We start from the raw sequence: 15137 nt of genomic DNA on the forward strand, positions 1-15137 counted from the left end.
CTAGGTCTTACAACTTAAATTAACCCATTTCTTTTTTTGTTTTTGTTTTTGTTTTGTTTTTTTTTTTGAGATAGAGTTTCTCTGTGTATCTTTGGAGTCTTTCCTGGAACTCACTCTGTAGTGCAGGCTGGCCTCAAATTCACAGAGATCCACCTGCCTATGCCTCCCGAGTGCTGGGATTAAAGGCATGCACCACCACCACCTGGCTAAATTAACCCATTTCTATTAATCTTTTTTTGCCACATGGCTCATGGCTTCACTTGTCCTCCAGCATGTCTTGCTCCCTCTGTGTCTCCCGGTGATCCCACCTTTTTTCTTTCCAGTATCCTTTGTGTTCTGCCTATACCTCCTGCCTAGCTAATGGCTCTTTAGCTTTTTATTAAACCAGTAAGAAGGCACCTTGGCAAAGACACATCTTCACAGTGTACAAAAAGATTATTCCACAACAGGTTGGGGAAGGTCAGGTTCCAGAAAACAGAAAGCAATTCAACTGTCCCAGTAAATAAAACATATTTTTAAAAATACAGCATGATGGCTTCTGCCTTCAAAATGGAGTCAGGCAGGTTCCTCATCTCCATTCGGCAAGGGTCCTGACCACACAGTGACTGTGATGCAGGCACAGCTATAATCACCAGCACCTCACTCAGATAAACTGGTATTTTTGGTTTTGTTGCAGAAAACAGTTCCAGGACAAGCCAGCATGAAGATTACAATATAAATTTTAGCAAAAGGTGCATGTATGAGTGTGTGTATGGGTATCTCCAATGAGCTTTTCATCTTTTCTCCGTAGGCGTAAATAGTACTTTTGTGGCTGTTAAGTCACATCTCTGAAAGTTGCTAAGATTTCCCCCTACCCATTTATTTTCTGTTCATCAAAGAGTACGCTTTACACTAAAAGGTTATAAATGAGTTGTGTGATCAAAACTGATAGTTGGGAGTGGAGAGATAGGTCAGTGATTAAGAACCCTGGTTGCTCTTCCAAAGGACCTGGGTTTAATTCCCAGCACTTGCATGGTAGCTCATAACTGTCTGTAACTCCAGTTCCAAGGGGATCCGATGTAGTCAGAAGTTTTCCTGCGTCCTGCCTGGTCCTGCAACCACTCAGCCCCAATAAACACACACACGCACACGCACACACACACACACACACACACACACACACACACACAGGCTAATATTATTTTTAAACTATGGCCATGGCAGGCTTCTTGTTATCTAGTTCTTATATCTTAAATTAACCCATTACTATAAATCTATACTTTGCCACATGGCTCGTGGCTTACCAGTATCTGTACATCTCATGGCAGCTGCTGGCAGCATCTCCTCCGCTCTGTCTTTCTCCTCTCTCTCTCTAGTTAGAATGTCCTACCTAAGCTTATTCTGCCTCACCATTGGCCAGACAGCTTTATTTATCAACCAATCAGAACAACACATATTCACAGCATACAGAAAGACATTTCCATCGATCTGATACCTTCTTCTGTTCTCCATGGCCACCAGGCACACATGTGGTGCACAAACATACATGCAGACAAAACAGTCATACACATAAAATAAGTAGATTAAAAATTTAAAACTTAGCCGGGCGGTGGTGGCGCACGCCTTTAATCCCAGCACTCGGGAGGCAGAGCCAGGCGGATCTCTGTGAGTTCAAGGCCAGCCTAGGCTACCAAGTGAGTTCCAGGAAAGGCACAAAGCTACACAGAGAAACCCTGTCTCGAAAAACAAAAAACAAAAAACAAACAAAAAAAAATTTAAAACTTGGGGCTGGAGAGATGTCTCAGAGTTTAAGAGACATCTGGCTACTCTGGCTGCTCTTCCAGAGGTCCTGAGTTCAATTCCCAGCAACCACATGATAGCTCACAACCATCTATAATGAGATCTGGTGCCCTCTTCTGGTGTGCAGGCATACATGCAGGCAGAACATTGTGTACATAATAAAAAGTAAATCTTTAAAAAAATTTAGAACTTGGTGATTGAGAGAAATATGTTAAAACTTGGAGGTTCCGGTCATCATAGGTAGACACGGATTGCTTTAGTAATCTAGGAGATAACCTGGAGCTTCCATGACATCTCTGTAGGCAATTTTCCTTACAAGTGGCATTTAAAGACTCCTGGATTTGAAGGTGTCAGCAGAAGAGGCAACCTAGATTCCAGGCTGAATTCCAGGGCTTTTTTTTCTTATTAATTAATTAGGCAATGAGTGTATGTACGTATGCGGTGTATGTGTATGTGCTTAAGGGTACACTTGCCTGTGTGGGCATATGTGGAGGCCAGAGGTAGAAACTGGTTGTAATTTTTGTTTTTCCACCTTATTTTTCTTTTTTGTTATGTAAATGAACTCATTTGTTAGAGGCTAGGTGGTCTCAAACAGCAGTACTTCTGGTCTCTCAGTTCCTTCAGTTTTCTGATGGAGACTTCACTGTGACCTCAGAGGTAGTGTTGCAGGTTCAGGACCCGCCAGCCACTGTTTTCATGCAGGAACCACCAGTGTCAGATGCCAACAGGTCTTGCCACAGAAGGAGAAGGTGTACTTGGTGTGCTGGCTGATTCCAATTTTCATCACCATTTTCCAGAGGGAGGCACCATAGCAGTCTCCATATTTCCCTGCGACCCCGACCTTCTTGGTGCATTTAGCTGTGTAGCCGGAACCTAAGCCCAGAGAGTCCACCTTATTTTTCAAAACAGTTTTATTACATTTATTTATTTATTTGTGTGTGTGTGTGTGTGTGTGTGTGTGTGTGTGTGTGTGTGTGTAGTGGTGGTGGTGGTGGAAAATATGAGAGAACTAAAGTTAAATGTTGGAGGCTATTTGTAGATGAATCTTAAAAGATCTTATTAATAAAAACAAACCCAGAGCCAGGTATTGGGGTGAATGCTGGAAGATCAGAGAAGCAGAACAAGCCACAGCTGACCTCACCTGGCCAACTTCTCAGCTGATCCTGTTTCCTCAGACTGGAAGCCTCTGAGTTCTCATCCGAATGGATCTCAGCTGAACTGCTGCTAAAAGCCTAAAAGTTTAAAAAGACCTCTAGTTCCCGGTTCTCATGCCATATACCTTTCTGCTTCCTGCCATCACTTCCTGGGATTAAAGGCATGTGTTTTTCCCAAGCAAGACATGAAATCTCAAATCCTGGGATTAAAGATGTGTGCCACCATGCTTGGCTTCTATGTCTGTCTAGTGGCTGTTCTGTTCTCTGACCCCAGATAAGTTTATTAGGGTGCACAATATATTGGGGGACACGATATCACCACAGCTATTTATGTTTTCACTCTCCTAAACAAGTTTGTTGGACCCGTTTGCACTGGATGTGCTTGATCACATGTGGGCGGGAGGTTCACAGGCAGGAACTACATCAGGATATATGCCTGCCCCTGATTGGTTGTAGGTGGGGGAATACATAGGCAGGAAATACATCAGGATATATACCTACCCCTGATTGGACCTGATGGGAAATATGGTAGCCTTGTGGGGTTTCCTTTTTAAGTCTCTGCAAGGCAGGTGTGACTCCCATTTCTTGGGAACACAGAGATGGACCTGGTCAGAGACAACCCTCCTGGCCAGAATTTAATTAAAGCTTGGTAGTGATCTTATTCCCAACTGGTGGGATTACCAGAATATGTACATGTGGGTGTCAGAGGACAACACTGGGAGTTGGTTCTCTTCTTCCTACGTGTGGTGCTGGATATCACGTGACCAGCCTGTCTGGCAGGAATGAGTATATTCTAAAGAGGCTTCTACTCTCTCTTTGACTATCAGGCTATTGAAACAATGGACCTCAAGAAGTTAGAATTACCTGAGGAATCTCCCACTGGGAGAGGAAATAGGTGAAGGGGCTGGGGGTGTCAGTCAGAGGTGGAACTTGTCTCCTGGTGAAAGATTTAGAACTTGTCAGATGACCTTGCTGAAGAAACCTGGAGCTGAGGCTGAGGCAATGGTGGGTGTCGTCCAGGGCTTGCTGGACTGCTTGGTCACGCATCTCTCTTGCTTTCTATTGAAACCCTACCCACATGTCAGGACCCTGGCAATGGATTTCGGCGGTGGGTCACTGGACCTTTTTGTTCCTCATCTCAGTGTTACCATGTTGAATAAATCTCTCTCTCTCTCTCCTCCTCTCTCTCTGTCACTCTCTCTCTCTCTCTCTCTCTTTTTTTTTTTTTTTTTTTTTTTTTTTTTTTTTTTGCTTTTCACTATTAATTTGGCTCTTTTAATTAGCTTAGTAAGGACAAGTGGCTGAACATGGCTTGTTGGGGCACAGTCTGTGACCTTTAATTCCAGTAACAATCAAACTCAGGTTGTCAAGTTTGGTGGCAAGTGCCTTTGTTGAATGAGCTATCTTGCTGGCCATTTTACTCTTTGATACACAATTTCTCCCTGAATCTGGACCTCAGCCTTGGGGAGTAGAAATCCGTGTTGTTGAACCCAAGCATGACCTTCATCCTTGCCACCATAATCAATTGTTCATGGTCCTGTTGGGCAATGACAAGGATGTCTGGGGGGTGGGTGTGAAGGTTGACTGCTATCCACAGAAAAGATTGTCCTATCTACTTGATGATGGAAGTCCTTCTCTGCTGGCATTACCTGTGGGTGAGCATTTAATGGAACATGGTATCTTCATACTCTCTGTCCATTTGGAGAGGTATGTCCCCAAATTGTCTTTCTCACCCATGTCCAGTCATCATCCTCTCAAGCCACTGGCTGCAGACTATGATCTTGGTAAACTGGGTCACTCAGGATGACTGAAGAGAGGCACTTGAGGATGCAATAAAGCCTTGAAGGAGTAGGGGGGACAGCCTCAAGGGACTGAACCCCAAGCAACCTTTCACAAGCTTATTTACTGGCTATTACACAAAAGCTATTTTTAGAGTGAGCTAAATTCCTCATACCAGAATCCCTGATCTAATCTGCAATCTCAGCCTCTGCAATCATCACCTCTGCAATCGCAGCCTTTATTACGCACTGTTTGCAGTACTCAGTAATGCAAAACTTCCTCGTTTGTCAAGACCATCTTGTGACTAAGATCATGCAAAGGCTGTAAAACTCCTTCAGAAAAGGAACTCTATACATCACAGAAACAATCGCCATTTTTTTCACAACAATTTCTTCAAAACCTAAGTACATGTAAAACAATTATTTCATTCTGATGTTTATAATAGATAGAATGATCCTACTAAATATCCCACTACACCATGAACCACTATGTAATCACACATTTGGCCATTTTTTCCTTCTAAGAAAAACATGTGACTGTGTATTTTGCCCAAAGTTCTTTCCACTACAAAGATATCCCTTCACCACTGTTCTTTAGGGTTGACCCAGAAAAAGGCTGTAGTGCTGCATCTGTCCCATACACCATGCAGAATCATCTGTAAGCTAGGCCCTACTCTTCTCTTCCATAGTCAACCAGTCATAGGTCACACCCCATGAAGCCACAGGTGCATACTAGGAGACTGTGGTAGTTTGAAGGTAATTGGCCCCATAATCACACAGGGAGTGGGACTATTAAGAGATAAGGCCTTGTTGGAGTAGCTGTTGTTATGCCCAGATTGCAGGGATCCCCTAAAAGGCCACCACAGAGACCAAATCCCATATGTAAAAGCAAAGAGCCTTTATTACCTTCAAGCTCTGGGGCTTGGTCTCTCTGTCCAACACAGCAGTGAGAGCAGAGAGCCCTGAGCTCAGGTCAGGTGGGTTTATTTTATTTTATTTATTTATTTATTTTTAATCATAGCAGAGGTTGGGGTGAGGGGATTTCCTGGGTTCAGGACCCTGATTGACTGACATTTTTCTAGGGTATAGGGAATGTTTGGAATGTCAGGTATTTCCCCTTAGATGCAAGGCCCTCCCTGGGTGGGGTCAGCTGATGGCTTTTCCTGGGTCCAGGTGTTGCCTGCCAGAAGCAGTGTCTGGGCCTCTAAGCCTGTTATGGCAGCTGTGTGGTCAAGCTGTTTTGGGGTCCCTCCACACTGTAGTCTTATTGGACAAAGTGTCTCTGTGGAAGTGGGCTTTGAGGTCTCATATATGCTCAAGATACCACCCAGTGTCTCAGACCACTTCCTGTTGTCTACAAGATGTAGAACTCTCAGCTACTTCTCCAGCACCATGTCTGCCTGCATGCCGCATGTCCCACCATTATGATAATGGATTGAACCTCTGAAGTGTAAGCAATCCACGACAATTACATCTTTTTCTCTTTATATGAGTTGCAGTGGTCATGGTGTCTCTTCACAGCAATAGAAATCCTAACTAAGATAGAAGTTTGTACCAGGGACTGGGGTATTGCTGTGATAGGCTTGATCATGCTTTTGGTCCTTTAGGTTAGGAAATCAGTAGAATGCTTTAAGCCCTGCCTAATGGGCCATACTAGCAGAAGCATGGAAGACAGTGAGGCTGAGTATGAGTTGATGAACTGTGGGAGCCTGTTGTGGGATATTTGTACACTGTGTGAAGATGTATTGCTGTGATTGATGTAATAAAGAGCTAATGACTGATAGCCAGGCAGGAGATGATAGGTTGGATTTCTGAGGAGAGAGAGGAAGAGGAGGAGGAATCTAGGTGCTCAGATTACAGCAGTGAGACACTGAAGAGGTCAAACATATGATACAGAGTAGAGAGGTAACTAAGCCATGTGAAAGAATGTAGATTAATAAAAGCAGGTTAATTTAAGTTATAAGAGTTAGAGGGGACAAGCCTAAGCTAATGGCCAAGCTTTCATAATTAATAATAAGTCTCCATGTCATTATTTGTGGGATGACTGTCCCCATGAAAAAGTATTGTTACAGGAGCCTTTCTCAAGAAGTTAGAGGAGAAGAATATTAATATGTGATCTAGAGATCATTCTTGTGATATTTTGGTAAAGAATGTGGTTGCTTTTTGTCCTCATTCAAAGAGTCTACCTGAAGGTAAAATCTCAAAACAGCCTAGTATAGACTCTACTGTGTTATTAGTGCTAACTCTAATGAAGGTTTATAATGAAAAGGAGCAAGCTGAGCAAATAAAAATGCAAAATATACAGATTGAGAAGAGGGGGACCAGGAAGTAGAATGCAGCTAAATCCTGTGTTCAAGGAGATAAATGGATTAAGAAATGGAATAAAGGGAGTGGTGACCCCAGGGCACAATCCCACCCACCTAAGTTTCCAACTTGTGAAAAGGAATTAGAGAAAAGCTTAGAACCAAGTTTGGTGGGGCACACCTTTAATCCTAGCATGGAAAGCAGAGGCTGGTGGACCTCTGAGTTTGAGGTCAGCCTGATCTACAAAGCTAGTTACAGGACAGCCAAGCTTAGGCAGTAGAGGTAACAATCAAAATCAGGAAATTGGTGAAGATGTAATTGAAAGAGGGGCTGTGTTTTAGCCCCAGCTAGCAGTAGAACTTGGCAGCTTTGGCCACGTGGTTCTGATTTTAGAGGTAAGGATGGAAGAAACAGGTTATGGAATGGCCACTGAAGTCAGGCACATGTCAAGGGTGTAACCACATGGAGGCCTAGGGAAGCCATTGAGTGAAGCTCTGTGAAGTTGAAGCCTGAGTTGCCTTGGAGACCCTGAGATGTTAGAGATGCCTGAGTCATGGGATACCTGCTAAGGAAAGCTGTTAACAGGGAGTGGGAACAGCCCAAGAGAGAGAAGTATGTTGCAGTCAACAAAGCTGAATGGAGCTGGTGATCTGAAGAGTACTTTAACATCAGACATAGAGATGCAGGGTTTGGAGTTTGTCCATATGATTTTTGGTTTTTCTTTGGTCCAGCATTTCCTCACTATGCTCCCTTCCCTGTATATCCTGTATATCCTTTTTGATTTTGATTTTACAGGTAATTATAGTTAAGAGAGTACATGAATTTCAGAAGAGACTTTGAATGTTAGATATTTAAATAAGTTTGGGACTATTATAGACAACGGGAACGTTTGAAGTTGAACTAAATGCATTTTGTGCTATGATATTGTTACAAGCTTATGGGGGCCAGGGATTGAAATATGGTAGTTTGTATGTAATTGGTCCCCATAATCTCATAGAGAGTGGCACTATTAAGAGGTATGGCCTTATTGGAGTAGGTGTGGTCTTGTTGGAGGAAGTATGTCACTATGGAGGCAGGCTTTGAGGTCTTATATATGCTCAAGATACTACCCAGTATCTCAGACCACTTCCTATTGTCTGCAAGATGTAGAACTCTCAGCTACTTCTCCAGCACCATGTCTGCCTGCACACCACCTTGTCCCACCATGATGATTGTGGTGGTTTGAAAGAAAATGGCCCCCAAAGGGAGTAGCTCTATTAGGAGGTGTGGCTTTGTTGGAGTGGGTGTGGCCTTGTTGGAGGAAATGTGTCACTGTGGAGGTGAACTTTGAGGTCTCAGACCACTTCCTGTTGCCTTCAAGTCAACATGTAGCAGCTTCTTCTCCAGCACCATGTCTGCCTGCATGCCACCATGCTTCTTGCCATGATGATAAGAGACTGCACTTCTGAAACTGTAAGCTGCCACCTCAATTAAATGTTTTTCCTTTATAAGAGTTGCCATGGTCATGGTGTTTCTTCACAGCAATGGAAACCCTAAGACAGGGATAGAAGACATTGTAGCAGGAATAGAAATCTGAGCATTTGGCTCAGCTTTTCATGTATTTGTGCCTTCGGACCTACTTGAGCCTGATCATGTATACACTGTTTCCATACCACATCTTCATGCTTGAGTGGCAAGCACTTTACCAAGTGAGACATCTCCCCAGCTCCTGTTCTTTACCTTTCTTCGATATGCAGTTACCTTGGTAAATGGCCGTATGTCCCTTGAGGAAAGGATGAAAGAAAGATCAACAGTAAAACCTTTGGTAGTTTACCAGTGCCCTTCTTCAGGAGGACCCAGACTTCCCTTCATTTGAGTCCGGGATTATAAACCAGCTCAAGTCTATACATGGGTTGAGGGGCCATAATACCTGTCGTTGTCAGCTGACATAGTCTTCCCTTCGCATGCTCTGGAATTTTCCGATTATACAGAACAAGCAAGAATTTAGTAACAGGGACTGGCATGGCCTAAGAAAGTTCCCAAACAAGCCACTCTTTTATGGCCAACCTTTGTCTTTGGCACACAAGTTTTCCCTGTGGAACACTCAACAGGAAGGAAAGCTTTTGGGAAAAGGAGAGGTCCATCAAATAACCCTTTTGGACTATATCCCTGTCTTTCCTAAAAGACAGGGCTCTTAGGAGTTTGTGGAACTGAAACAGGATCCCAGACCTTAGTAGGCCCTGAGACTTTAGCACAACTGACTCCATGATGGAAGTATCATTCAGGCCATAAAAGTTAGCACGTAGACAGTACCACCTGCCAAAATGAAAACAAAGACCTAACCCATCAAAGTCCATAGTTCTGGGAAAGTCTCTAAATGTACTAACCTTACTTTTTGGCTTTTGTAGTTCTGCTCCTGGCTAACTGTTCTTGTTAACTGAGGTATGTCAACCCAGGATATGGCTTGTATGCCTAAAAGCTTACCCGGAGAAAGGCTGGGGACTACATTGGGATTCTGAATACCCAGTGTAGCCACTGGCTGACTAACAAAGGCTTTCTGTTGACTTAAACCCATGTCTGAGGACTGAATACCCCACAACAGAAGAAATGTCTATGTACCTTTACCCATAACTGGAAAGGTACCTGTACTCTTGCCTTTATATCCCCAACTGTCTCCCTCACGATGCCTACCATAATAGGAGCAAAACAAGCTGTCCAACTTGTCTCTAGTCTTGAAACTCTGGGCATCCTTGGAATGGGAATAGCAGGGCTGGAGGAGTGTTTACATCAATTCTCAGAAGCATTGAAGAAAATTCAGATCAACTTGATACCTTTCACGATCAACTCAATTCTTGTTTTGTTTTGTTTTTCAAGACAGGGTTTCTCTGTGTAGCACTGGCTGTCATGGAACTCACTCTGTAGACCAGGCTGGCCTTGAACTCACAGAGATCAACCTCTGCCTCCCAAGTGCAGAATTAAAGGCTTGCGCCAGCACCATCAGTCTGATCAACTCAATTCTTTAGCCATCATGGTATTCCAAAATGGAAGAGACCTCTGGACTGCACACCACAAAGGGATCCACACCCTCCTCCAGGAACAATCCTGCTTCTACAAAAAAAAAAGGTCCAAAGAGTTTAAGGTGGGGCCAAAGACTTTCAGATCAGGCACAGAAAATTCAGCATCAAGCCTCCTTCTCTGGATGGGCTCTGGATTCCCTCCGTCTTGGCCCCTCCCTTCACTCCCCCCTTCCCTCTGTAGTACCCTCACACTCGTTTACTCTGTCTTTTAAACTTTTTTCTTTTTTTTGGTTTTTCGAGACAGGGCTTCTCTGTGTAGTTTTGCGCCTGTCCTGGAACTCACTTTGTAGACCAGGCTGGCCTCGAACTCACAGAGATCCGCCTGGCTCTGCCTCCCGAGTGCTGGGACTAAAGGCGTGCGCCACCACCACCCAGCTGTTTTTTATTTTTTTTTAATTGTGGGGAACAGCCATAATACTTTAGAGAATTAAAGATGCATAGCAGAATATTTCTATAGTTTAGGAGGTGGGTCAGCTATTGGAAAAGTTCTCAGTTCCCCCAGGCCCTGGGAACTTGAACTTTATTTCACCCTACAGGTAGAATGGAGTCTGAAGTCAAAATGGCAGTACTTAGGACAAGGTGCTTTTGCCTGCTTCCAACACCGCCTCTAAACTGATAAGAGTCTGCTCTTGCCACTGAGGTTGAACTGAGTCTTTATTTTTTTTTTTTTTCATTTTCCTCTGCTGGCTTCCTTTTACAAAGTTTGGTACCCATTGGTACCTGCTGTGTCTGATAGATATTCCTACCCGCTGGGTCTGTCATGGCCGCCTGCTGGGTCTAAAATTGCTACCTGCTGTATCTGATCTTTTCTCTGCTTTTTAAATTCTTTAATTTTTGGACCTGACCAAAACCCCTAGACAGTAACCTATTTTTTTAGAAGTCTCCTTCAGTCAGTATAAACCAAACAAACCATAAAAAGGTAAGAGGGGAATGACTGAGCTGCAGCACCCCTCCCTCAGCCTGGAACGGATGACTTCCATCGCCAGGCCATAGGTGTGGTGGAAGTACCAGGCGAGTGGTTTTTTTTTCTTTTTCTCTTTAACAAGGAAGATTCCCTTACACGATTTTACTTGTAACTCTAAAGTCTTTTTTTTTTTGTTATTTTTTTTCAAAACAGGGTTTCTCTGTGTAACAGCCCTAGCTGTCCTGGATCTCACTCTGTAGACCAGGCTGGCCTCCAACTCACAGAAGATCCACCTGCCTCTGCCTCCAAAGTGCTGAGATTAAAGGCGTGTGCCACCACCGCCCCGGCAGCTCTAAAGTCTTTGTGTCAGAGGGCAAAGAAGTGGTTTCAGAGGGTTCTTGGGGTAAGATCCATGACTTTAAGGACTTAATCACTGCAGCTGGCTCCAGGGAGACTTCATAACATTTACTCCAGGAGAGACATAACTTCACTTTTTTACCTGATCAGCACACACTTCTCTGATATCAACAGGATTCTGTCAGCTTTCTGCTCTCTACTTACCTCCCTTGCCTGAATCAAAATGAAATGGGCCATGAAGCCAGGCGGAGTGACACACACCTTTAATCCCAGCATTCTGACAGCAGAGGCAGGGGGATATCTGTGAGTTCCAAATCTTCCAAAGCTACATAGAGAGACCCTGTCTCAAAAACAACAAAACAAAACAGAAAGGGATCATTAACTAGTAATTAAGAGTGCGCAAAAGTTTGTTAGGTAAGTTAAAGCATTTGGTACCCAAGTTTTGTGAACAGAGATTAAAACTGCCCTATTACCCTAAGGCCTGGCCCTCACAGCAGTGTCCTCTTCCTTTGTCAGGGTGGAGTGTTGGAGGGACATTCTTAAGGGAGCTATGAGAAGTTACTATTTTGTTTTGTTTTATTGTTTTGTTTGAGACAGGGTCACATCATGTATTTTTGACTGGCCTGTAACTTGCTATGTAGACCAGGCTGGCCTACAACTCACAGAGGTTTACCTGCCTCAGCCTGCTGAGGGCTGGGACTAAAGATGTGCCCCACCACGGCTGGATTAAAGTTACTATTCTAAAGTGCCTGTGTCTCCTGTCCTTCTGTCTCTCTGCAACCCTGAAAGAGAGACATGCCCGCTTCTGCTTTAACCTAGACACTGAAGGATGTTTAACTTTCTTCTCTCTCTCCCTAAAATCCATCTGAAAGGGATCTCACACTGATTCTAGCCACTGTAACAGTTATATATGGACTGTGCTTTCTTATCCTGAGACTACAGAATTCCTTCATCTGATTCTTTACTTTGCTATTTGGGGTTCATCAACAATAGCCTCAAAAAATACCTAAAAATAAAACTAATCAAGGAGGTCAGGTGGTGGTGGCGCCCATCTTTAATCCCAGCACTCAGGAGACAGAGGCAAGCAGATCTCTGAGTTTTAAGGCCATTCTGATCTACAAAGCAAGATCCAGAGCTATTACACAGAGAAACCCTGTCTTACAAAAAAAAACAAAAAACAAAAAACAAGAAAAAAGATCAAAAACAAACAAACAAAAACAAAGATGTGAAGATGTCTACAATGGAAACTATAAACAGTAAAGACATAGAAGAGAAAAAGTTTGCAGATGAGCATCGTCAGAATTAATGTGAAAAAGGACAAATCACAAAAGTACTCTACAGAGTCAATGCAATCCACATCAAAATTCCAGTGATATAGGAAACTCAAAACTTAAAGAAATCAGGGGAAAAGTTCTAAAATTTATATGGAAGCAAAATGACTTTAAATGGCCAACGCAAGCCTGAGCAAAATGAACAAGGCTGGAGGAATTAAAATACCCAATCTCAAAATTATTATAGAGGTATAGTCTCCAAAACAGAAGGGCACAAAAACAAAAGTATAAATCAATAAACTAGAGTGCCAAACCAATAAACCCATACAGTTACACTGACCTAATTTTTGATAATACCAAGTGTCAAAACCACACACTGGAGAAAAGACATTTCAAAGAAGTTTAGCTGGGGAAGTCGGGTTCTCGCATGCAGAAGACAGAACTAGATTCCTGTCTCTCAGTATGTTCAAATATCAGTTCAAAGAAGTAAGTGAAAGGCTTGAAACTCTGAAGCTGGTAGAGAGAAGGACAGAAAAACATTTTAACATATGCACATAAAGGCAAGTAAGAGGATAAGCTGGCTCCTGTGCAAGGGTGCTGGCCTCCAACTCTGGTGCCCCAAGTTCAAATCCCGGAAACCACACAGTGGATGGAGAGAAGTAACTAAGAAAGCTGTCTTCTGATCTCTGTGCACACATCTTGGCATTCACCGCTGACACATACAAAATAAGTAAAAGTAATAAGAGTTCACATAACTCTACATAATCTCTTCAAGAAAATACGAAGACAGAAAACTTCTGTATGCTGCCAATATTCTAAAGATCCCAACCAAAAGATCTAGACAGCATTAAAAAAATTCCTCATGAATCCAGACAGGAAAATTTCAACAAAATGTTACCAAATCTTATCCAGCCATGTACAGAAATACTTGCATGAACAATAAATGGATTTGATTTTGACAGTGCGAGACTGGTCCAATATTTGGGAAGTGCTTCGGTTTCAATTCTGTTGGTGTGACTAAATATACCAACAAAAGCAACATAGGAGACTGGACTGGTTAGTTGTGGTGGGGTTCTTGTTTGTTTGTTTGTTTTGTTTTTGTTTTTTGGTTTTTCGAGACAGGGTTTCTCTGTGTAGCTTTACGCCTTTCCGGGATCTCGCTCTGTAGACCAGGCTGGCCTCGAACTCACAAAGATCAACCTGCCTCTGCCTCCCGAGTGCTGGGATTAAAGGTGTGCGCCACCACCGCCTGGCTTTGTTTGTTTGTTTGTTATTTTTTTATTTTTTGTCTTGTTTCACTTTGCTTTGTCAGCTTGATACAAGCCTGGATCATCTGGGAAGAGAAAACTTCCATGGAGAAAATGTCTCCATCAGATTGGCTTATAAGCAAGTCTACGGGGGGCATTTTCCTGATTAATGACTGTGGGAGGGCCCAGTCTACAGTGGGTGGTGCCGTCCATGGGCAGGTGGTCCTAGGTAGTATAAGAAAGCAGGCTGAGTAAGCTATGAGGAGCTAGCCAGCCAGTAAGCAGGTCCTCCATGGCATCTGCTTCAGCTCCTGCCTCCAGGTTCCTGCCCTGACTTCTTTTCCTAGTGAACTATCCAACCATGAGTTAATATAAACCCTCTTGTCTCCAGGTAGCTTTTGGTCATGGTGTTCTATCACCGTAAGAGGAACCACAACTAAAACAGGGAGAGGACATTCCTTTCATTTAACTCACAATTCCAAACTAGCATCCATCCTTTCAGGGAAAGGGTGCTAGGAGCTTGAAAGCTGGTCACACTGTGGCCATCTATGAGTCTTCATTGGGTTCATTTTTTTCTCTGCTGATTAAAGAAAGAGTTAAGCCAGGTATGGCTGCGCATGCCTTTAATCCCAGCTCTCTGGAGGCGGAGGCAGGTGTATCTCTGTGAGTTCGAGTCCAGTCTGGTCTACAGAGAGTTCTAGCCAGGGCTGTTACACAAGGAAACTCTTTCTGGTGGGGGGAGGGGGCGGGGAGAAAGAAAGAAAGAATTAAAGGCAGGAAAAGTGTCAGACATAGAAGCCAGTAACAGGTAACAAACTTTATTCAAAGTGAATAGGCGCTGCTCTTTTCTGAAGGGAAATGGAGGAGGAGAGAATGGGGGGGGGGGGGAGAGGGGAGGTGGGAGGGAGGAACTGGGAGGAATGGAGGGAGGGGAGACTGAAGTCGGGATGTAATATGAGAGAAGAATTTAAAAAAAGTGAATAGGAACACGCACAGTGGACATGAGTGCCCCCCAACATACACCACAGACACACACACACACACACACACACACACACACACACACACACACACACACACACAAAACACCCATGCAAACATACACAGATATACACACATGCACACACACACTTTAAAACTTTTCTTCCTGTCTCCTTGTATTGCCTCTCCTCTTCCTTCCTCCCTCCCTCCCTCCCTCCCTCTCTCCCTCCCTCCCTCCCTCCCTGCCTTCCTTCCTTCCCCCTTCTCTCTTTCTAAAACAGTATCTCATGTAATGTATGCCGATTG

At 43.6% G+C, this 15137-nt stretch overlaps 1 pseudogene; it reads right to left on the bottom strand.

Annotated features, from left to right (window-relative positions):
• Nucleotides 1-2349: 2349 nt before the first annotated feature.
• On the bottom strand, nt 2350-9569 carry LOC128106950 (60S ribosomal protein L37a-like; annotated as a pseudogene).
• Nucleotides 9570-15137: the final 5568 nt, after the last annotated feature.

Source organism: Peromyscus californicus, unplaced genomic scaffold, assembly GCF_007827085.1.
Source record: "Peromyscus californicus insignis strain IS unplaced genomic scaffold, ASM782708v3 Scaffold_12__1_contigs__length_115047231, whole genome shotgun sequence".
Taxonomy (NCBI): Eukaryota; Metazoa; Chordata; class Mammalia; order Rodentia; family Cricetidae; genus Peromyscus; species Peromyscus californicus.